Raw genomic sequence first — 25551 nt, forward strand, 5'->3', positions numbered from 1 at the left:
TCTATTGCAATCGCAAAGAGCAACTGGGACAGTGGGCAACCTTGCCTTGTCCCCCTGCCCAAGGCAAAGGTTTGTGATACTCTATCCGCCATTCTAATGTTTGCCTGAGGGGATGCATACAGTAACTTAACCCATGCTATAAATCAATCCCCGAAACCAGATTTATCTAATACTGCCCACAAATATCTCCAGCTGACGCTGTCAAAAGCTTTATTGGCATCGAGAGACAACAGTGCCCTTTGCCCCCCATTATCTGCTTGCATTTGCATGTTTAGGAACAACCTCCTCAGATTTGTAGCCGTGGACTTTTGTGGCATGAAGCCGGCCTGATCCTGGTGTATAATGGAGGAGATAATCCCGTTGACCCGAAGCGCCAAGACCTTGGCAAGGATCTTTACATCACTTTGGAGTAATGAAATAGGTCTGTAGGAGCCAGGGTCAACCGAATCCTTCCCCTGTTTAAGAAGTAAAATTACATTTGCTCTTGCCATAGATTCAGGGAGTATACCTGCTTCCAGGCAGGCGTTAAAAACCTTTAACAATTCAGGGAGGATCTGTTCTTCGTATTGACTAAATATCTCCATAGGGAGGCCATCCTCCCCCAGTGCCTTACATGTGGGAAAAAAGCAGGCCACCATCTGAAGCTCCTCCAGGGTTATTGGAGCATCCAATTGTTTTTGAGCTTCAGCAGACAATGAAGGTAAATCAATTTTTGACATATATGCGGTTAGTTCTGCATCCGAGTAAGCATCCCTCGGCCTATAAAGGTCTCCATAAAAGGATGCCAGCTCGGATATAATGACCTCCGGTGAATTAACTACTTTACCATTGGCAGCACGAATAGCTCCAATGGCCAGTGACTGTTGTTGGGATCGTGCTATTTTAGCAAGTAGGCGGCCCGTCTTTTCCCCCTCCTTGTAAAACGACAACTTTGTGAAAAACCTTTTTCGCTCCGCAGTGGAGGATCTCAGATGGTCCAGGGAGTCCTGGGCCGACATCCATGCCTCCCTGGCAGAGTCAGTAGGATCAGTTACATAGGTTAGTTCTAATTGCCTCACCAAGTCCCCGCCTGTTCTAACAGGACCGAGGAGTTGTGTTTGACCTTTTGTATTTCTTGAATAAAAATCCCTCTTAAATATGCTTTAAAGGTTTCCTATTTCAAGTGAACATCAGTTAAATGCTGGTGCATTCTGAAAAAAACCCAGATCTGAGAGGCTATTCTTTCCTGCGAAGCGAAGAGCTTTAACCAGAAAGCGTTTAACTTCCACGGGGCCCTGGGTAAGTTACTAGGGGGTTGGGTAGTTAACCATAAAGCTAGTGGAGAGTGATCTGACACTCCCCGTGGGAAGTACTCCACTTTAGAGACGTTTCCAACCAGATTTGGGGTGCCTACGCACAAATCAATACAAGATAATGACCCATGGGTCTTAGAGAAACAAGAAAATTGTTTACTATCTGGATTACGGTTGCACCATACATCGATCCATCCTACCTCTACAAGTAGGCGGCTAAGAGCAGTGCCCCGTCCCCCCCAGGGGGCTGCACAGGGGGATGCCTGTCTAGTTTAGGGTCCAAGTAGCAATTAAAGTCACCCATTACTAAAACCGGGATATCCGGTTTGTTAGCTAAGTAAGAAATTAACAGCTGTAATACCTCTCTGGAGAACGGAGGGGGCACATACACAAAGGCTAATATCAATGTGACTGTATATAATTTACAGTACAGAAACACAAATCTACCAGATATATCTATCAGGGACTCCAATTCCTGGTATACTAGGGCTTTATCGATCAATACACTCACTCCACGTGAAAACGAGGAGTAAGTGGAGTGATAGGCCCTACCAACCCAAACGTATTGTAGGAAACTGACCGTATCGACCCGCAGGTGAGTCTCCTGCAGGCCAATTATGGCCGGGTGGAACTTCCGCAGTCCCGCTGAGATCATAGATCTTTTCACTGGATCGTTCACTCCCCGAACGTTCCAGGACACTATGGGTCTATCAGACATTGCAAATACCAAATCCATTTATTGTAAGTGTAACGAGGTCCTGTAGTACTGGGTGTTGCACTCGAGGACTTCCAATATGCAGTCCGTGCACAGACTGGAATGGACAGCAAGCAGTGTGGAACACGAGAGGAATTGATGAAGCAGTTCATGCAGTGGAGAAGCATCAAACTTCCGTGAAAGAGCTTTAAACTGGATTGCAGGGCAAAGCGAACAAAGTAATGTGTCCAGGGGTAAAAGACATCCTGTAAAACAATCCCTGCTAGCAATGCCAAGCGAGGGGTTTCCAAATAATGTGGGGCTCTGTAGGCCCTAACCGTGCCAACAGGGCACCAAAACTCAAGCCATAACAACAGTGGCAACGTGTAGAGTTCAGGTGTGGAGCACAATCGCATTCCACCTGAATGGTTAAACAAAAATTGGAGAGAGCTCATAAAATATTGAGATTCACTCGCTGATACTGGGTATTAAGTAAAGGTCCTCTTTAGAAGGAGAGATAACGACAGTAGAATGTGGGCGCCCTTTATGCCTGCAACAAATGGGTCAAGTGAAGTCATCCTTCCTCATTTTCGCATCTGCGGCAACGTAGGTCTTGTTCGTTCTGGTCCAGCCATCCTGCAGCATCTTGCGCGTTGTCAAAAAAGTGGTTCTGGTCTCCGGCTGTGATTCGCAGCTTGGCTGGGAATAGCATCGCATACTTGAGCTGTAGTCGTTGCAGCCATTTTTTACCATCTGCAAACTTGGATCTTCTGCACTGCACTGCTGCTGAGAAGTCAGGATAAAAGGAAATTTTGGTGCCGTTGTACTGCACAGCCCCCTTCTCTCTGGCAAGTCGCAGCACAACTTCACGGTCCCGGTAGTTAAGGAGCCAGGCCAGCATCGCTCTAGGGGGGTTTCCAGGTGGGAGAGGTACTCGATGCGCCCGCTCCACCGTGTACAGGGGAGAGAAGTTTTCAGGTGGGAGAGGTCTTGGCGGTACTCTATGCGCCCGCTCCACCGCGTACAGGGGAGAGAAGGCCTCTTTGCCGAATATTTCCTGCAACCAGCCTTCAACAAATACCGTAGGGTCCCTGCCCTCCACCTTCTTTGGGAGACCCACTATACGGACGTTGTTGCGTCTCAGGCGGTTCTCGATATCGTCAGTCTTTTCAAAGGCCTGGTGCGCATGTTGTGCGGCCCCCCTTACATCTCTGTTCAAATGGGGCATCTGGTCTTCTATGTCACTTACTCTCCCCTCCACTGCCGTGGTTCTCTCCCTGATTTTTTTAATGTCCTGGCGGAGGAGAGAGACAGTCTCATAGTTTACATAGTTGCATTACATTACATAGTAGGTGAGGTTGAAAAAAGACACAAGTCCATCAAGTCCAACCTATGTGTGTGATTATGTGTCAGTATTACATTATATATCCCTGTATGTTTCGGTCATTCAGGTGCTTATCTAATAGTTTCTTGAAGCTATCAATGCTCCCCGCTGAGACCACCGCCTGTGAAAGGGAATTCCACATCCTTGCCGCTCTTACAGCAAAGAATCCTCTACGCAGTTAAGGTTAAACCTCTTTTCTTCTAATTTTAATGAGTGGCCACGAGTCTTGTTAAACTCTCTTCTGCCAAAAAGTTTTATCCCTATTGTGGGGTCACCAGTACGGTATTTGTATATATTGAAATCATATCCCCTCTAAAGTGTCTCTTCTCCAGAGAGAATAAGTTCAGTGCTCGCAACCTTTCCTCATAACTAAGATCCTCCAGACCCTTTATTAGCTTTGTTGCCCTTCTTTGTACTCGCTCCATTTCCAGTACATCCTTCCTGAGGACTGGTGCCCAGAACTGGACAGCATACTCCAGGTGCGGCCGGACCAGAGTCTTGTAGAGTGGGAGAATTATCGTTTTATCTCTGTAGTTGATCCCCTTTTTAATGCATGCCAATATTTTGTTTGCTTTGTTAGCAGCAGCTTGGCATTGCATGCCATTGCTGAGCCTATCATCTACTAGGACCCCCAGGTCCTTTTCCATCCTAGATTCCCCCAGAGGTTCTCCCCCCAGTGTATAGATTGCATTTATATTTTTGCCACCCAAATGCATTATTTTACATTTTTCCACATTGAACCTCATTTGCCATGTAGTTGCCCACCCCATTAATTTGTTCAGATCTTTTTGCAAGGTTTCCACATCCTGCGTAGAAGTTATTGCCCTGCTTAGCTTAGTATCGTCTGCAAATACAGAGATTGAACTGTTTATCCCATCCTCCAGGTCATTTATGAACAAATTAAATAGGATTGGTCCCAGCACAGAACCCTGGGGAACCCCACTACCCACTCCTGACCAATCTGAGTACTCCCCATTTATTGCCACCCTCTGAACTCGCCCTTGTAGCCAGTTTTCAATCCATGTACTCACTCTATGGTCCATGCCAACGGACCTTATTTTGTACAGTAAACGTTTATGGGGAACTGTGTCAAATGCTTTTGCAAAATCCAGATACACCACGTCTACGGGCCTTCCTTTATCTAGATGGCAACTCACCTCCTCATAGAAGGTTAATAGATTGGTTTGGCAAGAACGTTCTTCATGAATCCATGCTGATTACTGCTAATGATACCGTTCTTATTACTAAAATCTTGTATATAGTTCCTTATCATCCCCTCCAAGAGTTTACATACTATTGATGTTAGGCTAACTGGTCCGTAATTCCCAGGGATGTATTTTGGGCCCTTTTTAAATATTGGTGCTACATTGGCTTTTCTCCAATCAGCTGGTACCATTCCAGTCAGTAGACTATCTGTAAAAATTAGGAACAATGGTCTGGCAATCACTTGACTGAGTTCCCTAAGTACCCCCTGATGCAAGCCATCTGGTCCCGGTGATTTATTAATGTTAAGTTTCTCAAGTCTAATTTTAATTCTGTCCTGTGTTAACCATTGAGGTGCTTCCTGTGTTGAGTCATGAGGATAAACACTGCAGTTTTGATTACTGAAGCCCCCCGATTCACTCGTGAAGACTGAGGAGAAGAATAAATTCAATACCTTCGCCATCTCCCCATCCTTTGTAACCAGCTGTGCTAACTCATTCTTTATGGGGCCAATATGGTATGTCCTCCCTTTTTTACTGTTTACATACTTAAAGAATTTCTTGGGATTTTCTTTTGCTCTCCTCCGCTATGTGTCTTTCATGTTCTATCTTAGCTGTCCTAATTGCACCCTTACATTTCTTGTTGCATTCTTTATAAAGTCTGAATGCTGAGGATGAGCCCTCAACCTTGTATTTTTTGAAGGCCTTCTCCTTTGCTTTTATATGCATTTTTACATTGGAGTTAAACCATCCAGGACTTTTGTTCGCTCTTTTAAATTTATTACCCAATACATTGGCCAATGCCCTTATTTAATATGCTCTTAAAGCAAACCCATCTCTCCTCCATATTCTTTGTTCCTAATATTTTATCCCAAGTTATGCCTTTTAGCAAGGTTTGTAGTTTAGGGAAGTTGGCTCTTTTGAAAATCAGTGTCTTTGTATTTCCTTTATGTTTCCTATTTGTGTAATTTATACTGAAACTAATTGACCTGTCTCCTTGAGCCCCCCAAATTTTTCCTAGAGGTCATCCACCGAGGCAGTACATCTGTGGACTGCATGTAGTATTTCACTGAGCGTAGGTTGGGGGCTATCCTCCGCCTGCGAATCAAACAGGCCTGGCATGGGGTCAGGGACAGATTCCATAATGTCAGTGTCTTCCAGCCTGTCTGTGTCACCCCTGATTGCCTGCTCTATGGACACTGCAGGGAGCTGTGTACTGATCTGTGTGGAATCAGCAGAGCCTGCCAGCTTCTGTACGTAGTATAGCATATCCCTGGGTTGGTCTTTAGTCTTAGGGGGTTTCTGTGACTTACCCCCTTGCTCTGTCTTCTTGTTCTGGCCTTGTGGCGTTCTCTGAGGCTGAGATGTCCAGGCGCCATCTTGGAAGTCTGGAGCGGCTGAGGCCGCGGAATCTCAGCAATTCCCTTGGGTCATCATGCCCGAAATTGCTGTTGCTGCTGGGTCCTGGGGTGACAGGGAAGCTGTGGGCACCAGTCTCTGCGGTTTTGGGTGCCGGGAGAAGTGGGGTTAGGATCAAACTGAGGATCGACAGCGGGAGCTCCGGTGAACAGGTCTGTTCACATGCTGCGCTAGGCCACGCCCCACTCTGCATGAATTTAAGGCCTAAAATAACATTTGTACACATTTTCGGGGGTATTTAGGGTAAGCACTACAATGGAGCAGACAAAATACATTGTTAAGTGACTAGGCTAGGTGTGTATGGGCCCAGGATAACATGCTGGGGAGGTAAGTGAAGGCAAATATGCATGAAGGACAAAAAAGGAACTTTAAAAGCTTCCAGCATGCATGAGGATAAAGAGGACATTTACAGCATATTACAATTATGGTAATTAGGGAATGATGAAATTAATACAAAACATTAGCATACATTAAATACATAGAATGTGATGCTAAAGGATAAAACTTACCTTAATATAGTAGCAGGACCTGAATGATGGCAGAACAGGTCTCTGCAATAATGATCCCCAGAGCCTGGGGGGAGATGCCTGTTGAGAACTTGATGTCCTGCAGACTTCTCCCCGTCACCAAGTACCGCAAGGTAGGGACTAGCCTCTGCTCGGGAGTGATGGCTTGCTGCATGCAGGTGTCTTGCTTCATAATATAAGGGGACAGCAAAGCCAACAAACGGTAAAAAATGGGGTCCGTCATCCAGGGATAATTCCTGAAATCGTCAGGATTATTCTCACGGATCTCCCACAACAAAGGCATGTGAGAGAATTGGTCGTGCTGGAGCAACCAATTCTTCGTCCAACTTCTCGCCCTGTTCATGGGCTGCACTTGAGTCAAAGTAAGAACTCCAAAACCAAGCCCCTGCACAGCACGAACTCTACGATGAGTACATACCTGCAACATGGCTAGAAAACGGTTGGCTGGTCAGAACGAACTAACAGAACGCACTGAAAATCAGAAAGAACCTGAGAAGAACAATCTGAAAATCAGAAATGAGCAGACAAGAACACACTGAAAAACAGATACGAACTGACAACATGCACTGAAGAACAGATACGAACCCACAAGCACACAATGAAGAGCAGTAACGATCTGAAAAGCACGAGGCTGAAAAGCACGAATTGTCTCTCACCAAACTTCCACTAACACGAGATAAACATGAGATTAGCAGAAGGAGCCCAAAGGGTGGCGCACTGGCTATTGAACTTCCTTTTTATAGTCCTGTCGTACGTGTTGTACGTCGGCGCATTGTTGGCGATCGGAATTTCCGACAACATTTGTGCGACCGTGTGTATGCAAGACAAGGTTGAGCCAACATCCGCCGGAAAAAAATCCCCGGTTTTGTTGTCAGAATGTCCGATCATCTGTACGTGGCATTTCACTTTGAAATAAAGTGGAATACACATACTGTACACATTTGATTCCCACAAAGAAGATTTGCATTATGCCACTGCACACTAGCTTTATTTGCATTGACACTGATTGGAGTTTTCCCTGCAGATTTACAATACCTTATAGGCAATGATGCATCACAGTTGTGGTGGAGACTCACTTGTCGGATTATTGGAGTAGTTAGCTTCCCATTAGAAATCAAATATGTGTGGTAATTTATGTGTTTTCAAAAATACAGATTGATTACTATGTGATGATTGTTCTGTACTTGGACTAGTCTGTTATTATGTGTGATGGACTATCTCGGTACTAACAAACATAAGAATAAAATAAAAATTTTTTATTACATATAAAAGGAGAAAACATACATAATACATAAAAAATGTATTATGTATGTTTTCACTTTTTATATGTAATAAATAATTTTTATATTATTCTTATTGTTTGTTATTAGTACCGAGATAGTCCATCACACATTCTTTGAGCCTGGGAACAAACATATGGTCAGCTTCAGCAACTGCCCTAATTTTTCCATCCTCATCCCCCATTTCTATATATTAATCTGGATGATGGTACTTTGTTATTATTTTTGAATCATAATTCTTTTATGAGGCTTTACTCTTTATTCAATACATAGTCTGTTATTATGGAAAAGTTTGTTTTCTCCTTCTATACAGAGGAGAACTGGTGACAACAGGCTACTGAGACTACAAGTTCTTTGTCCAGTAGGAGGCATTGGACATTATGCAGGATTAAATACTGCTCTCATGAGAAATATTTCTTTTTTTTAACAATTAAGTTTATTTATCTTGAGTAAAAAACAAGCAAAACAACGAATACAGTGGTATATTTTCTGTGGTTTACATATACAGTACGGATAGTATTACAAACAACCTGATAACATGTTCTAGAGTAGGGTTACCTTGCCCAGGGGGCCTGTCAGTTCAAAAATCTAGATCAATAAAATTGAAAATAGAGTTTCCACTAGTTGATCATAGATCTGGTTCAACATACATATATTTTATTAACGGAGATTGAAAGTGAAAGCGGAGGGGGGGGGGACACCTTTCTCCTGGTTCAATCTCTCAGCGGATTCTGGTCGCTCATTAACTGACTCTGCTTCTATCTTTAACCCACGCTACCCATATTTTTTCAAATTTTTGGGGGCAATTGCGTCCTGTATAGATTAATTCATATAGAGGTAAAGCTGCATCTATCAGGGATCGCCATTGTTGCACTGATGGAGGAGCGGGATCTTTCCATTTCAGGAGTATCGCTTTCCTGGCGTAAAAGGCTGCGTAGAACACAAATAATTTTTTAGATTGGGTGGTCTCAAGTGTATCTATAATACCTAAAAGTAGAAGTATTGGGTCACGTGGGACATGCAGCTTACTAATTGTGTTAATGTCCTGAAGCACTCCATCCCAGAAGAACTGAATACGCTGACAGGACCAAGTCACATGAATAAATGAGCCTACCTCTGTGCTACACTTAGGGCAGAGTGGGCTGTGAGCAGGATAGATCTTAGCTAGGCGTTCTGGGGTGTAATATGCTCGGTGCAAAAACTTGAGTTGGGTAAACCTATCCCTCGCTGAGATCATGAGGGGGAGGTATTGCTGAATCTCCTCCTCCCAGTCATCACCGGCAAGGGACGGTACATCTGTCTGCCACCTGGAGGACAATTGTGTCACCTTAGAAGTGTCCAGCCCAGCCAAGTCAGAATAGAGAACCGACAATGGTTTAAGGTCCTCCTCCAGACTCAACACATGTTCAATCCTATTAGTTTCCAGGGTGATGGGGAGGGGGAACTGGGCTCTGTATGCATGGCGGAGCTGTAAGTAATGAAATGCATGGATCCATTGTGGTCCTTGGTCTGTGAGGATGGCAGTTCGGGTTGCTTTGAGTACTTCAAATGGTCCTTGGTAGATGGGCCCTGGTACCTTCCTTGCTGCAAGCTGCTTTATCAAGACTTTGTCACCAGGTATGAAGGGGTGTGTAGGTTCTGTGTAAAGAGGAGGAAAAGTGACAGCTACCTTGTCGTAGTTTTCAGTAAGGCTACTTACCAGATGTTTCACGTGCTCTTCCTGTGAGGAATAAAGATTAACCTCCTCTCCCTCAATTGCTTTCTTCTGGGTCGATCTTCCCATTAGTATTTCATATGGGGATAAGCCTGTCCTGCTGTGGGGGGTGGTTCTTATCTGGAAGAGGACCCCTGGCACTTTGCAACAGATTGCTGTACACATTGCCCTTATACAATCTAAAGCCAAACACAGCCAAGCAACTAGCATTTTAAAGAGGTTTAGCAATGGCAGCTCCCATGTTTTTCTTATGACAGAGTCCGTTTAAGTTTGGGAATCACTGCACATCAAATAAGTCCTTTTACTAGAATGCTAGGTAAGAGGGAAAGACAATGCAGGTTTATTCAAGAAATAAAAATGACAGTGTATTATACTGGGGACAAGAGCCAGAAAAATTTACGTCATGTAATCATACCTCATGTAAGCCTTTTTGACTAGGCTTCATTTCAAGAGAGTGAGACAAGGCTGGTTTTGAAATGATATGAAGATTACAGTGGATTTTGGCCAGACAATAGCCAGAAACTACCACAGACTACTGTACATTATATAAGCCTTTTTTTGTGGGAGAAGTAGGAAAGGTGAGGCACTTTTTATAAAAAAATAAGATTTAGGGGCACATGCGCGCAAGCACGGTGGATGGCTGCCGGATCTACTAGCTCCATGCCATCGGAACTTACTCGCTCACACAGCAAAGCACAGCCTACATCCCAGCACTTCTCTCCTACCTCCTGCGGCTGCGGAACACGCTGGGCACCCGGCGGTTATGTACCGCTCATTCGAGCAGCAACAGAAGGACCACAAAATCTCCAAGGCCTCCCCAGCAGCACACAAGGGCAAAGGCAAGATGGCACCCAAACCTCCAGAGCCTGACGACTCCACACAGCTCTCTTCAGCAGCTCCAGCTTCGCCCACTGACAGCCTCCATCAGTTCTCTACGGACTTGGTAAGCCCAATACAAACTGACTCTGACTCTATGCTGGCCAAGTTCCGTTCTATTGTGCGGGATGAAATTACCACTGCCTCCCACAAGCTCTCCTCTGATTTAGTGAAGGGCCTTAAAAAGATAGGCCACCGCACAAATCAGTTGGAACACCGCATGGATCTGGCTACTACTGTGATAGAGGGCCATGAGGAGGAAGTAGATAAATTGTCTGCAGAACTGGAAGTCATGCGAGATAAACTGGAAGATGCAGAGAATAGGGCCCGCAGGGATAACCTTCACATCCGGGGTATCCCTGAAGCTGTCACTGGCCTACAGGGCACAGCAACTGCTTTCTGTCAGGAACTGGTGCCCGAGATTCCTCTAGAAAAGTTGGAATTTGACCGTATTGACCGATCCCTCGCCCCCCAAACCATCAGAGGGCCCGCCTCGGAACATGATTATCAAATTTCACTACTACCGTACTAAGGGGAGACTCTTGCAGACTCCTAGTGAACAATAAGACCTCTCCTTCCAACCTCTCCAGCTGCTTGCGGACCTCTCACCAGTCACCATCGCAAGGCGCAGGAGCCTGAAACCCTATCTACGAGTCCTGCAGACACAAGGGATCAAATGAAGATGGGGATTCCCCTTCAAACTCTCGTTCTCCCATCAGGGCCGACAGTCCTACGCCTCCTCTTCATCTGATCTGAGATGTCATTTTCAGGAGCTACAGTTCAACCTGCCTACATCACAAGAGGACACAGCATCTACATCCTCCCAGACAAGATCTTCTCAGCCTTCTCGCCCACTCTTCACAAAGGTCTCAACTCAACTCTCAGGCCATGCGAGATCTCCAGGCCCAGAATTTTACAAAGGTCCCTGTGGGCTGACGGTGGTCATCTTTCTGACTTCCATACATTACTACTATCCTGGTGATCTCCTTGGGCTGGATAGGTGCATTTGACACCATCCTTTGCTGCGTTCATATGTGTGGTGCCTGACGCCATCCACTCCACTATTCCTGTGCTCTTGTGGAACTGAACTGAACTCTTGGGTGTTTGTCCCCTACCCATATGACCCCTTACTCCGAACCCAGATTTGGGACTGTGGATTGCTGCCCAATTAAGGACCGCTCCACCTGTGAGATGGTGGCCTTGGGAATGGTAACCTATGATACTCAATACCCTGAGGTTCCTAGTTTTGGGTGTTATTGTTGTCTTTTTATATCACTTAGTCACCTGTTGCCCTAACCACTTCAGAAGTTTCTTGACTACTGTGTGGTGGGTGGGGGTAGGGTGTATTATTGGATGAGACTGTTCACTTAATATAGGTTGGCTGCCCCTTATGGGCTGCCCACAATTGTTTTTTCTTTTCCTTTTTATATAAGAGCTGGATGTCAGTGACCCCAAGTCTTCAACCGGTGGTGTATGTGATCAAATAGAAGTCTTCCATCCCAGTTTAATCTGTTATAGAGCCTTTTTGCTCATGTTTGTTTTACAATATGCAATTATTGATTTAACGGCCTGCATTTGTTGTGCTGGTTTCTTGGGTCGCTTGCACTCCCTGTGAGGCACCGTTTAGCGATGGCAGCCCCGGGAGAGGGAGGGACCTCCTTTCACCCCTATGTATAGGTCTTATTTTACTTGAATACCCTTAGTGCCTTATATAGTACGTTAGATATTGTGCTTATTTTATTTGTGATAATCTCTCAATAAACTCACTGGTGGACGTCTGGAGAGAGCTCCATCCCCTGGGCAGGGCCTACACTCATTACTCTCATCCCCATCATTCCCACTCCTGAAATGATCATATGTTTGTGTCCAGGAAACACTTTCCCGTAATTGTATCCGCCTCTATATTAGCGGCTCCATGGTCGGACCACAACTCTGTTCTGGTTGTTTGCCACTCTTTGCTCTGCAAACCTCAACATTTCCCCTGGGTCATGAATGACTCCCCTCTGTCTTTCAAGGAGATACTAGCAGACATTCATCAATCTTCTGTTGACTACTTTTGTCTTAATGTCTGTTCCGTTTCTTCCCCTGTGACCCTATGGGAGGCATACAAAGCGGTCCTTAGGGGATAGGGGACATGTTATTCAGCTGGCATCAAAGCGCAAGAGGGAATGCTTATTGTCTCAACGAACCCTTGACACACGCTTGGAATCATTATCAACGACTTTTAAGCAATACCCTACTCCTGCTAATTGCAAACTACTACACCAAGCCCGTATGGAATTGGACTTCTGTTTGACGGATGAGGCGGAGCGCACACTTCGCTGGGCTCGTCAGAAGTGGCCGCTAATGGACAGAGACATAGGTGTGTTAAAGAAATGAAAGTGGGCAAGAGACCGGCCCGGATGGCTTCATGGCTCTTTTCTATAGGAAAGCCCCCCACTTAAAGACCATGTTTAATTCTGTTAAAGATGGTCAAACCTATACTTCTACCCTCCTCACCCCCAATATAGTGATGATTCCTAAACCTGACCGGGACCATTCCTCTTGGGCCAATTTTAGGCCGATCTCCCTTTATAAATATAGACATGAAAATTTTAACAAAAATTCTGGCCAACCGCTTGAACTCCTTTTTACCACATCTGATTAAAAAGGATCAAGTGGGCTTTGTCCAGAGAAGACAGGCAGGAGACACCATTAGACGGCTGCTTCAAATCCAACATATAGTACATAGCAGATCCTTGGCGACGATGTTCTTATCCCTCGACGTGACTAAAGCCTTTGATACCCTGGCCTTACTTGATGACGGTACTTCGCCACTACGGCTTTGGCACCTCATTCTTGAGCTAGATCTCGACATTATATGACTCTCCCCAGGCCAAAGTCAAGTACTACGGTTTTGAATCGCCTCTTTTTCCCATCACGAGGGGGACCAGGCAAGGCTGCCAACTCTCACCACATCTATTTATTCTAGCATTAAAACCCTTAGTGGAGGCGATACGCTCTCACCCAGACATAACAGAAGTAGACGTAGCGGGTACTTCTCATAAGATATCATTATTTGTGGATGATATCCTGATGTCCCTAACTAACCCCTGCATTGTCCTGCCTAGTCTGTTCTCCCTCCTGGATACCGTTGCGTTATTTTCTGGATTATCTGTTAACCCTACCAAATCGAAAGCTATGTCTCTTAATCTTTCGCCCTTCTCTGCCTTACCTGGAGATTAGGCTTACTCCAACATACGAAGGACTCTACCAGGCCAATTTCCCCCCTCTGTTTAGGAAGCTATCAGATTTCCTGTCCTCCTGGTCCCATTTCCCGTTACCCTGGTTCGGCAGGATTGTGGCGGTCCGTATGACTTATATCCCAAAACTGCTATACCTTTTTTGCTTCTTGCCGGTCCCGATTCCTACACACATTCTGCGCATTCATCAACGTAAAATCCTGAAATTTGTCTGGGGTTCCAGACCCATAGTCATCAAAGAGGTTCTATACGCCCATAAGAGCAATGGTGGCCTCTCGGTTCCCAACCTCCAAGCCTACTATACAGCAGCAAACTTAGCCCCACTGTCTCACCTCCATTAGCAACATCAAATGCCGTTATGGGCCACAATGGATTTAGTTGACTCTTATCCGATTCCGGTTGCCTTCCTGCCCTGGCTCCCTCACAAACACCATCCTGACACGCTTGGGTCTTGCCTGGCACATTCCCTCCTCTTGTGGGACTTGATTAAGTACACAGCAAGTCTGATTTCTCCTCATCTTCCCTTACTTTGGCTCCACTATTGCCCTCTGTTTCCACCAGGCTGTGATAACCCACAACAGTTCTCTTGGTGGACTTATAACAGTTTTGTTGATATCCATTCTTTACTCACCCCCACTAGGATAATTTGATGCGCTGCGTTCCTCACACGATATTCCATGCCGTGAACATTATAGCTACCTACAGCTTCGCCACTTTCTACAACAGCTCCATACATCTTGACCCCTTTCAAAAGCCTTTGTAGATCCCGGCCTCAGTCTTCAGGCTTAATTTCTTTAGTCTACGCAGCAATCATCTCCTCTAAAAAAACACAGATCAAACCTTACCACCTCCAGTGGGAGGCCGAACTGGGGAGGCAGCTGGATCCGGAGGACTGGCAGGTCATGACTATCGCTCTGTCCAAATGCTCTAAAAATGTTCTAATTTTGGAGAATGCATATAAAATACTATACAGATGGTATTACACCCCGGCTAGAGTGGCTCATTTCATTCCTACTTGTTCTCATTTTGGAGAATGCATATAAAATACTATACAGATGGTATTACACCCCGGCTAGAGTGGCTCATTTCATTCCGACTTATTCTCCTCTTTGCTTCCGAGGATGCTATCAAGAAGGTATCATGTCACACATCTGGTGGTCATGTCCAAGAGCATGCAGATTATGGGTCAGAGTTTATGCCCTTCTCCGTACCTTATTTTATACCAATCTGAAGAGGGACACCCTTATGAGGCTCTCCCATGTAAACCAATTATAGGACTACTTTGTCTGGAACACCAGCTGGTGCTGCATCTATTTACTGCAACTAAACTGACTATAGCAAGAGCCTGGAAGACACCCATACTTAGCTTTGAGGCTGTTAAACATCGTATGAACGACATTATGGTACATGAAAAGCTGACGGCCATACTTTCAGACACTCATGATAAATTCCTTAGGATCTGGCAGCCTTGGGTCACCTACATACGACCTACCAGATTTGATTCTACACGCCTATCTATCTAATATCTTCTTGCCCCCCACCCGTACGTCCATCTTTCCATCCCAGGCAGGCTGGGAAGCCCCAGTTATGTTGTATCTCATGATTTTGCATCGATTCCAGTAAAGGGTTTAATGTCCCCTTTCCTAATATAGATACAGCAGCTTTTTCAGTAAATTTTTTCAATTTCTTCATTTTTGTTCAGTTATTTAGAGCACAAAATACACTTTTAATTAATCTAGATTATATGCCAAATTGTACAACTCAGAAAGGCAATTGATAGCCCTAAATATTGTTGAAAGCGTATCTTCGCGTCTCTTGTGACAAATCCGAAGATACACTTTCAACAATATTTGGGGCTATAAATTGCCTTTCTGAGTTGTACAATTTGGCATAAAGTATAGATTGATTAAAAAGTGTATTGTGTGCTCTAAAAAACTGAACAAAAATGGAGGAATTGAAAAAAATGTATTGAAAAAGCTGCTGTATCTATATTAGGAAGGGGGACATTGAATCGATGCAAAATCATGAGATACATTATAATTGGGCCTTCCCAGCCTGCCTGGGATGGAAAGATGGACGTACAGCAAAGCTTAAGTTCCTGAAAGACACACAAGACTTCGGTAACAGACTGGACATTCCTATCCCAAAAATCCCTGGATGTATAGTTGGGAGGAAAGAAATAACAATACAAGACGAAGATCAATGACAACTAATCCCTAGGAAAAATAATACAAATAGAACATAGAATAAAATAAGTAGAGCAGATAGATTAGAATGAATCAGGGTGAGGGGAGAGGGGGAGATGGGGATGGGGAACCTGGATATCCAGCAGGCTCAAGATCTGCACCCCTAAAGTTATTAAAGGGGAGTGGGACTGGCGAAACCGTCTGACCGAGCACCACCTCAGAAGCAAGTGTAGAAGGGCACAAGAGTAGGAGGGACCCAAATAAAAAGAAAATACATGGATCTGCTCTATGACCAGAAGAAGGTCAAAATACCATCTATTAGTAATCAGGGGAGAGGGGGGAGGGGGAGGGGATATGTGAGTATGGAAGTGGGGGGGGGGATATGTCGGAGAATTCCTGCTTGGTTTGTTTCCCCTGATCTCCTAGGTATTTGGCCCCTAACTCTCCTCCCATCTCCATACTCCATAGAAATACTCCAGAAAAGAGGCACAAGGTGCTAAATTAAATCAGAAGATACTCAGCAAATATTATCTTTTCACAAGAGACACATATAGCACAAAATGCAAATTTAAAACTATATTCATAAATCTAAAATGGTACTATGGAGCCTCTGCTACAAGAAGAGTGAAAGGAGTAGCAATAGACATGGCAAAAGATGCAAGATTTATATTGGAAGATAGAAAAGTAGACCCAGAAGGGCGGTACTTATTTTTGAAAGGAAAATTACAGGGGAAGGAGTGTCCACTGGCTAATTTCTACTGCCCTAACAAAAGTCCAGGGGTCTATTTGAAAGAGATCTTGAATAAATTAATGGAATTCAAAAAAGGTACTTTAGTTTTGACAGGAGACTTTAATTTTTGTTTGGATCCTCGAATATACAGTATGTCGAACGCATGAGGGACTGGAAATCACCAACTAAGAATGATAAAGAAAAAATTACATCAATGCCAGTTGGTGGATGTATGGAGGGCCCAACACCCAAGGGCAAGAGACTATTCATTACATTCCTCAGTGCATAATACGTACTCAAGGTTGGATTATATTTTGGTGGAGCATAGAATTTTAGCAGCTGTAGTTAACTCATCTGTTGAAATAACAACAGTATCTGATCATGCCCAGGTAGTTGTGGAGTTAGGATCCACGGGAACCCAGAATAGGATAAATAAATGAAGAATGAATGAAGATTTGATACAAGACCTAGAAGTGGAAATAAAACAAAAAAAATAAATAAATAGAACAATAATTTATGTTAAATGGGTCTCCAGGGGTCTCAAAGGCTACAATTTGGGAAGCACATAAGGCATATATTAGGGATATACTGATTTCTACAGAAGCCAGGAAAAAGAAAGAAAGATCATAAGATATGGAAAGGACAATAAAAGAAATACATGAATTGGAACAGATGCATAAAAAGAGTCTAGATGCTGAAATGCATCACAAATTAAAAATAAAAAGAGACTATTTAAAAGACTTGTTGGAACAGGAAACAAGAAAAGTTTTCAATAAAGTGGCGAAAGACCAATATAAATAGGGGGAAATAAACCTGCAAAATATCTTGCAAAAACTATAAAATATAAAAAATCTTTAAACTGTATATAGAAAAGATGAAAAATAGTAAAGGAGAAATGGAATATGAAACATCAGAAATTGCAAAAGTTTTTCAAAGGTATTACAGCGCCCTCTATTCTGTAAGTGAGAAGGAGATGCAAGAAACAGAAATAAAAAGGAGACAAAAAATACAGGAATACTTTAAAGGAAGTAAAACTACCAAAAGTCTCAATGGAAAAACTCCAGGCTTTGGAAGATCCAATAACAGAGGAGGAGATCAGAATAGCAATAAATAGTACAGCAGAAGGGAAGAGCCTGGGACCTGACGGATTTACAATAAGATATTATAAAAAAAATTTAGGGAACAACTAATTCCAAAATTATGCAAATATCTAAATGGCCAGGCTGAGGGGGATGCAATGAGGAAAGAGTCACTTTGGGCATATAGTACATAGTTACATAGTAGGTGAGGTTGAAAAAAGACACAAGTCTAACCTATGTGTGTGATTATATGTCAGTATTACATTGTATATCCCCGTATGTTGTGGTCATTCAGGAGCTTATCTAATAGGTTCTTGAAACTATCAATGCCCCCCCTGAGACCACAGCCTGTGGAAGGGAATTCCACATCCTTGCCGCTCTTACAGTAAAGAACCCTTTACGTGGTTTAAGGTTAAACCTCTTTTCTTCTAATTTTAATGAGTGGCCACGAGACTTGTTAAACTCTCTTCTGCAAAAAAGTTTTATTCCTATTGTGGGGTCACCAGTACGGTATTTGTATATTGAAATCATATCCCCCTCTCAAGCGTCTCTTCTCCAGAGAGAATATGTTCAGTGCTCGCAACCTTTCCTCATAACTAATATCCTCCAGACTCTTTATTAGCTTTGTTGCCCTTCTTTGTACTCACTCCTTCCTGAGTACTGGTGCCCAGAACTGGACAGCATACTCTAGGTGCGGCCGGACCAGAGTCTTGTGGAGCGGGAGAATTATCGTTTTATCTCTTGAGTTGATTCCCTTTTTAATGCATGCCAATATTCTGTTTGCTTTGTTAGCAGCAGCTTGGGGTTCTCCCCCCAGTGTATAGATTGCATTCATATTTTGCCATCCAAATTATTTAACATTTTTCTACATTGAACCTCATTTGCCATGTAGTTGCCCACCCCATTAATTTGTTCAGATCTTTCTGCAAGGTTTCCACATCCTGCTGAGAAGTTATTGCCCTGCTTAGCTTAGTATTGTCTGCAAATACAGAGATTGAACTGTTTACCCCATCCCCCAGGTCGTTTATGAACAAATTAAACAGGATTGGTCCCAGCACAGAACCCTGGGGGACCCCACTACCCACCCCTGACCATTCCGAGTACTCCCCATTTATCACCACCCTCTGAACTCGCCCTTGTAGCCAGTTTTCAATCCACGTACTCACCCTATGGTCCATGCCAACGGACCTGATTTTGTACAGTAAACATTTACGGGCCTTCGTTTACCTAGCTGGCAACTCACCTCCTCATAGAAGGTAAGTAGATTGGTTTGGCAAGAACGATTCTTCATGAATCCATGCTGATTACTGCTAATGATACCGTTCTCATTACTAAAATCTTGTATATAGTCCCTTATCATCCCCTCCAAGAGTTTACATACTATTGATGTTAGGCTAACTGGTCTGTAATTCCCAGGAATGTATTTTGGGCCCTTTTTAAATGTTAGTGCTACATTAGCTTTTCTCCAATCAGCTGGTACCATTCCAGTCAGTAGACTGTCTGTAAAAATTAGGAACAACGGTCCGGCAATCACTTGACTGAGTTCCCTAAGTACCCTCGGGTGCAAGCCATCTGATCCCGGTGATTTATTAATGTTAAGTTTCTCAAGTCTAATTTTAATTCTGTCCTCTGTTAACCATGGAGGTGCTTCCTGTGATGTGTCATGAGGATAAACACTGCAGTTTTGGTTACTGAAGTCCCCCGATTAACTTGTGAAGACTGAGGAGAAGAATAAATTCAATACCTTCGCCATCTCCCCATCCTTTGTAACCAGATGTCCTTCCTCATTCTTTAAGGGGCCAATATGGTCTGTCCTACCTTTTTTACTGTTTACATACTTAAAGAATTTCTTGGGATTTTTTTTTTGCTCTCCTCCGCTATGTGTCTTTCATGTTCTATCTTAGTCATCCTTATTGCACCCTTACATTTCTTGTTGCATTCTTTGTCTGAATGCTGATGATGATCCCTCAACCTTGTATTTTTTGAAGGCCTTCTCCTTTGCTTTTTGTATGCATTTTTACATTGGAGTTAAACCATCCAGGACTTTTGTTTGCTCTTTTAAATTTATTACCCAATGGGATGCATTGGCTAATGCCCTTATTTTATATGCTCTTAAAGCAAACCCATCTCTCCTCCGTGTTCTTTGTTCCTAAGATTTTATCCCAATTTATGCCTTCTAGCAAGGTTCGTAGTTTAGGGAAGTTGGCTCTTTTGAAATTCAGTGTCTTTGTATTCCCTTTATGTTTCCTATATGTGTGATTTATACTGAAACTAATTGACCTGTGATCGCTGTTACCTAAATTGCCCCGTAATTCCACATCCGTGATCAGGTCTGTATTGTTGGTAATCAATATATCCAGTAATGCTTTATTTCTAGTTGGTGCGTCTACCATCTGACCCATAAATTTGTCCTGCAAGACATTAAGGAACTGGCAAGCCTTAGATGAATACGCGGTTCCCTCAGTCTATGTCTGGATAATTAAAATCCCCCTTTATGATAACACTTCCCATCCTTGCTGCTAATCCAAATTGTGATAGGAGATCTGTCTCCACTTCCTCCCTCAGGTTAGGGGGCCTACAGCATACTCCCAGTATTATTTTCCCCTTTGCTTCATCCCTTTGGAACTCTACCCAAAGGGATTCCACCTCCTCCCTAGTTCCCTTAGTGATGTCATCTCTCACATTCACTTGTACATTATTCTTGATATATAGGCATACCCCTCCCCCTTTTTTACCCTCTCTGTCCTTGCGATAAAGGGTATACCCTTGAATGTTTGCCAGCCAATCATGAGTGCTGTTGAACCATGTCTCTGAAATTCCCACAAAATCCAAATCCTCCTCGTACAACAGTATCTCAAGTTCACCCATCTTGTCTGCCAGGCTCCTGGCATTGGTGAACATGCCACGTAGTTTAGACCAGTCGCATATTATCTAAAAAAGAAAAAATCTGCGCTAGGTGTGCCAAAAAAAATGTGGCCAAAAACTGTGAATGAAGATTAAATTTTAAATTAAATTAAATTGAATATCCTGCAGCTAAACACTATAACCCTGATAGGGGGCACAAAACAAAATACATATACAAACAGTGCAGCGCTGGAAGACTACCACAACAGTAGACAAATAAAGTTTGTAATCACAAAAACATTAGTGCTATTAACCGTGCTCATAAATATTCCACTAATTATCAAATAAGGATCAGTGGGTATTAAATGCAAATTCCAATGTCTTAAAGACGTGCTTAATTATAATATAGTGTCCATGAAAAACATATGTGATTAATCCGCTGGGTAAATCCGTGACATCCACCATTGACAGAAACCGTCACCACAGAGAAAGATGGAGGCTTACCAGACAGCCCTTGTAAGACAGCATATGATATCCTCCCCTTATGGCTGTTGTCCTCCCTGTAGATGGTTCCTGTTTGTGAGCGCTGTGTTGGTGGTTTCCAAATCGAGCCTCAGCAAAGCGAGGAGGGGAGAGGGGAAATCCCCTCTCAGCGATGTTTAAAATCCAAAAAAGAAGGGGAAGAAGAAACTCCAATAGTGTAAAAAGTTTAACTTCTTTTTATTAGTTAAATCGCCAACAAGCATCCATATGTAAAAGTTCCTTGCAAGGAGTTTAAAAACAGCTCCAATGAATCAGAAAGTCCGCGCATGCGCAGTCCGTGCATGCGTGTCTACCCTACGGCCGTTTCGTCAGAAATGACATCATCAGGGGCACCCTGATATTGGGTGTTGGGTGTATTGGGTGTTCCGAGATTGCAACTAGGACTTGCTACTATACTTACCTTGGGTTTTTGTGCTTTGGTCAACCTACCACTAATGCCCCCAATACTGCCCTCTGGAATATTTTCCGCGTTGACTATCTCTACCTCTGGACCCTCCCCCTCATCACCTAGTTTAGAAACCCCTCTAACTTTTTGGCCATCTTCATTCCCAGCTGATTTGCACCCTCCTCATTTAGGTGCAGTCCGTCCCTTCTATAGTACCAGTTATCGACTGAGAAGTCGGCCCAGTCCTCCAGGATCCCAAACCCCTCCTTACTACACCAGCTCTTCAGCCACTAGTTTACTTCCCCAATCTCCCTCTGCCTTTCTGGTGTGGTTCGATGTACTGGTAGCATTCCTGAGAATATTACCTTGGAGGTCCTTTTCCTCAATTTAGCTCCTAAGTCCCTAAAATTGTTTTTTAGGACACTCCATCTGCCTCTGACTTTGTCATTGGTGCCAATGTGCACCATGACAGCTGGGTCTTCCCCAGCCCCTCCCAGTAATCTGTGCACCAGATCCGTGATGTGCTGAACCCGAACACCCGGTAGACAACATACTGTTCGGCGCTTCAGGTCTTTGTTACAGATTGCCCTCTCTGTCCTTCTAAGAATTGAGTCCCCTACCACCAGAATCTGTCTTTCCTTTCTCTTTGCTTCCCCCCCACTCTCACTGGAGGAGTTCTTCCCCTGGCAGATAGGAGAGTCCCTCAGCTCCTGCAGTGCTGGTCCCTGACTGGTTTCACCAATGTCACTCAATGGAGCGTACTTATTGGGATGCTCCAGCCCTGGATCGGCCTCCCTGGCACTTCCCCCTCTACCCTTCCTGACTGTCACCCATCTACTCTTTGCTAGTGCCTGCACCTCTTTGTCTCCACCTACCTCTGTGCTGGCCCCTGCCGGCACCTGCCGTGTTCGTTCCTGGCTCTCCTTTAGTATGGAGGGACTTCTCAGTGCTGAAAGTTGCTTCCCCAGATTCAGAACCTGGGCTTCCAGGGAAACAATGCGCTTACATTTTGCACAGCAGTATTCACCCTCGATCGGATGATCAAGGAACGCATATATGCCACAAGATGTACAAAGTGTCACCTCTCTTCACCCACCGGGCATTGTACCTATTAAATTTAATGAGGATTAGGGATTATATCTTGTCCAAATTACCTAACAACTAGCTTCCTGACACTAATACTCAAGACAATACACAGGTACTCGCAGACCTACGCGCACTCGCAGACCTACACGCACTCGCAGACCACTCGCAGACCTACGCATAGGTGACGGTTATACCCAAAGAGGGACAAGTTGCTACACTGTGGGGTTGTAGTGGAGTGTAGTGGAGTGGAAGGCAAATCCACTCTGCACTACAAGTGCACTGCAAGTGCACTTGGAAGTGGAATCGCTTTAGATCTGAGGGGAAGATCTGAAATGAAAGGAAGCTCCAATCATGTACAAGCAAAAAATGCTGTTTTTTATTTTCCTTGCATGTCCCCCTCAGATCTACAGCGACTGCACTTCCAAGTGCACTTGCAGTGCAAAGTAGATTTGCCTTTAGTATATCAACATCTATGTTCCAACTATAGACCAAAAGCACTGTTAAATTCCGATACTAAACTTTTCACTAAAGTGCTAACAACAAGATTAAAGAAGTTAATGCCAGAGTGTTTCCATAGAGATTAAACGGGGTTCAAACTGGGAAGAGAAAGTAAAGATAATGGGACAAGAACATTGTTTGGCATTGCGTTTTTTTACATTTGGAATACATATTTTATCTCTTAATCATGCATTGCACTTTTTTAGCACTGTATTTAGTTTACTTCTAGTCATATAATCTGCCAGATGAATCATATATTATATAAACACCTTTTAAATTGTTTAAGTTAGTATAATGCAAGTATTAAAGTGCGCCTACCGACAAAAAATGAAATTCAGTTACAAACAAGCTATATAAATAGCTGAATGCCTACCTATCTATGTGTTAAATTTCTGGTGAAAATTTTGTTAAAAAGAAAATGATTCATATCAGTTTAAGATTTAACAGCTTGTCTACAAGCACCATTTATAAACAGGGACTGGTGTAATGGGATTTTAAACACACTAGGGCTGATTTACTAAGATTCTCGGGAAGTACTGGACGCTCTACATTTAATAGCGCCCAATTAAAGTCAATTAAGTCAACTGGGGGGATGTGTAAATAGAAAGCGCGCTATTGCCGGTAAACATGCCTGTCAATCAGCATATGAGGGAATTGTTAAAGTCAATTTGCTCGAACCTGCAAAATCCAAAGTCCTCATTGAAGGCTTGTATGCAAATTATTGGCCATAAAAATTGTATGGGGACCTGAGTACTGCCCTAGGGGACATGAATCAATGCAATAAAAAGTTTTTAAAACAATCGTTTTTTCAGGAGCAGTGATTTTAATGATGCTTAAAGTGAAACAATAAAAATGAAATATTCCTTTAAATATCGTGCCTGGGGGGTCCCCTTAGTCTGCCTGGAAAGTAGCGCATATGTGCGATGTGTAGAACATGTCGCAGCAGTAATGACATTTCTAAAGGAAAAAATGTCATTTAAACTTGCTCGCGGCTGTAATGTATTGTCGGCTTCCGGCAGTATAAATGAAAAAAAAAATGAAACAAAAATAGCTTGGGGTCCCTCCCGCAGTCCATACCAGGCCCCTGGTTAAGGGCATGTGGCCTGCTATGGTTCATGAGGGGGAGCGCTCACTCGTCCCCTCCCTATCCTGACCTACCGGGCTGCATGCTCGGATAAGGTTCTGGTCTGGATTTTGGGGGGACCACACAACATTTTTTTTATATCATTTTGACGTGGGTTTCCCCTTAAAATCTAGACCAGACGTGAAGGGCCTGGTATGGACTGCGGGGAGGGTCCGCATGCTGTTCTTGGTCTGGATTTTTTAATAGCTGGGTTCTGGAAATTGTAACCACTACACCACACTACACTGTTATGCAGATCGCAGCATACTTAGCACAATGGCTTGGTAGTGTGAACTGATTTCTACAAAGCACTCAGGTTATGAGTTCACATCCCAGCCTACTTACCAGTGCACGAGCGAATTAAACCCAAAAAAACAAAAAAGTAAACTAACACATTGCACGTTAACTAGTATGTGATTTTTGGAATATGCTGCTGAGTACAATGCAAGTTTTCAATAGTAGGGATGGGCTCGATGTTCGAACAAGTTTATCCGGGAAGTCACGGCAAGTTCACCCACCGCAGAGCGCCCCATAATGCACTGCGAGATCAAAGTGCATTGGCGGCTGCTGATTGGCCAAAGCATGCACCTGATCTGCATGTTTTGGCCAATCACAGCACGATGTGCTGTGAGAGCCATGATTGGCCAAAGGCAAGGTGCCTTTGGCCAATCATGGCTCAAGGGCTAAGTCCACCCTGCACATTATATAAGGCTGCTGCTTAAACAGTGGCCATGTATAGTGAATGAACGGAGATTAGGCAGGTAGTGTAGTGTGCAGTCAGTTAGTGTAGTATATATAATATAGCGAATTAATCCCAAAAAAATAAAAAAGTAAACTAACACATTGCATGTTAACTAGTCTGTGATTTTTGGAATATGCTGCTGAGTACAATGCAAGTTTTCAATAGTAGGGATGGGCTCCATGTTCGAACAAGTTCATCTGGAAAGTCACGGCAAGTTCACCCACCGCAGAGCGCCCCATAATGTACTGCGAGATCAAAGTGCATTGACGGCTGCTGATTGGCCAAAGCATGCACCTGATCTGCATGTTTTGGCCAATCACAGCACGATGTGCTGTGAGAGCCACGATTGGCCAAAGGCAAGGTGCCTTTGGCCAATCATGGCTCAAGGGCTAAGTCCACCCTGCACATTATATAAGGCTGCTGCTTAAACGGTGGCCATGTATAGTGAATGAATGGAGATTAGGCAGGTAGTGTAGTGTGCAGTCAGTCAGTGTAGTATATATAATACAGTTCAGAGTATAAAGTGCAGTCCTTGTAGTATATATAATAAAGTTCAGAGTATATAGGGCAGTCTGTGTAGTATATATAATACAGGTCAGAGTATATAGTGCAGTCAATGTAGTATATATAATACAGTTCAGAGTATATAGTGCAGTCCGTGTAGTATATATAATACAGTTCAGAGTATATAGTGCAGTCAGTGTA

Source organism: Aquarana catesbeiana, linkage group LG01 (genome assembly GCF_042186555.1).
Source record: "Aquarana catesbeiana isolate 2022-GZ linkage group LG01, ASM4218655v1, whole genome shotgun sequence".
Lineage (NCBI taxonomy): Eukaryota > Metazoa > Chordata > Amphibia > Anura > Ranidae > Aquarana > Aquarana catesbeiana.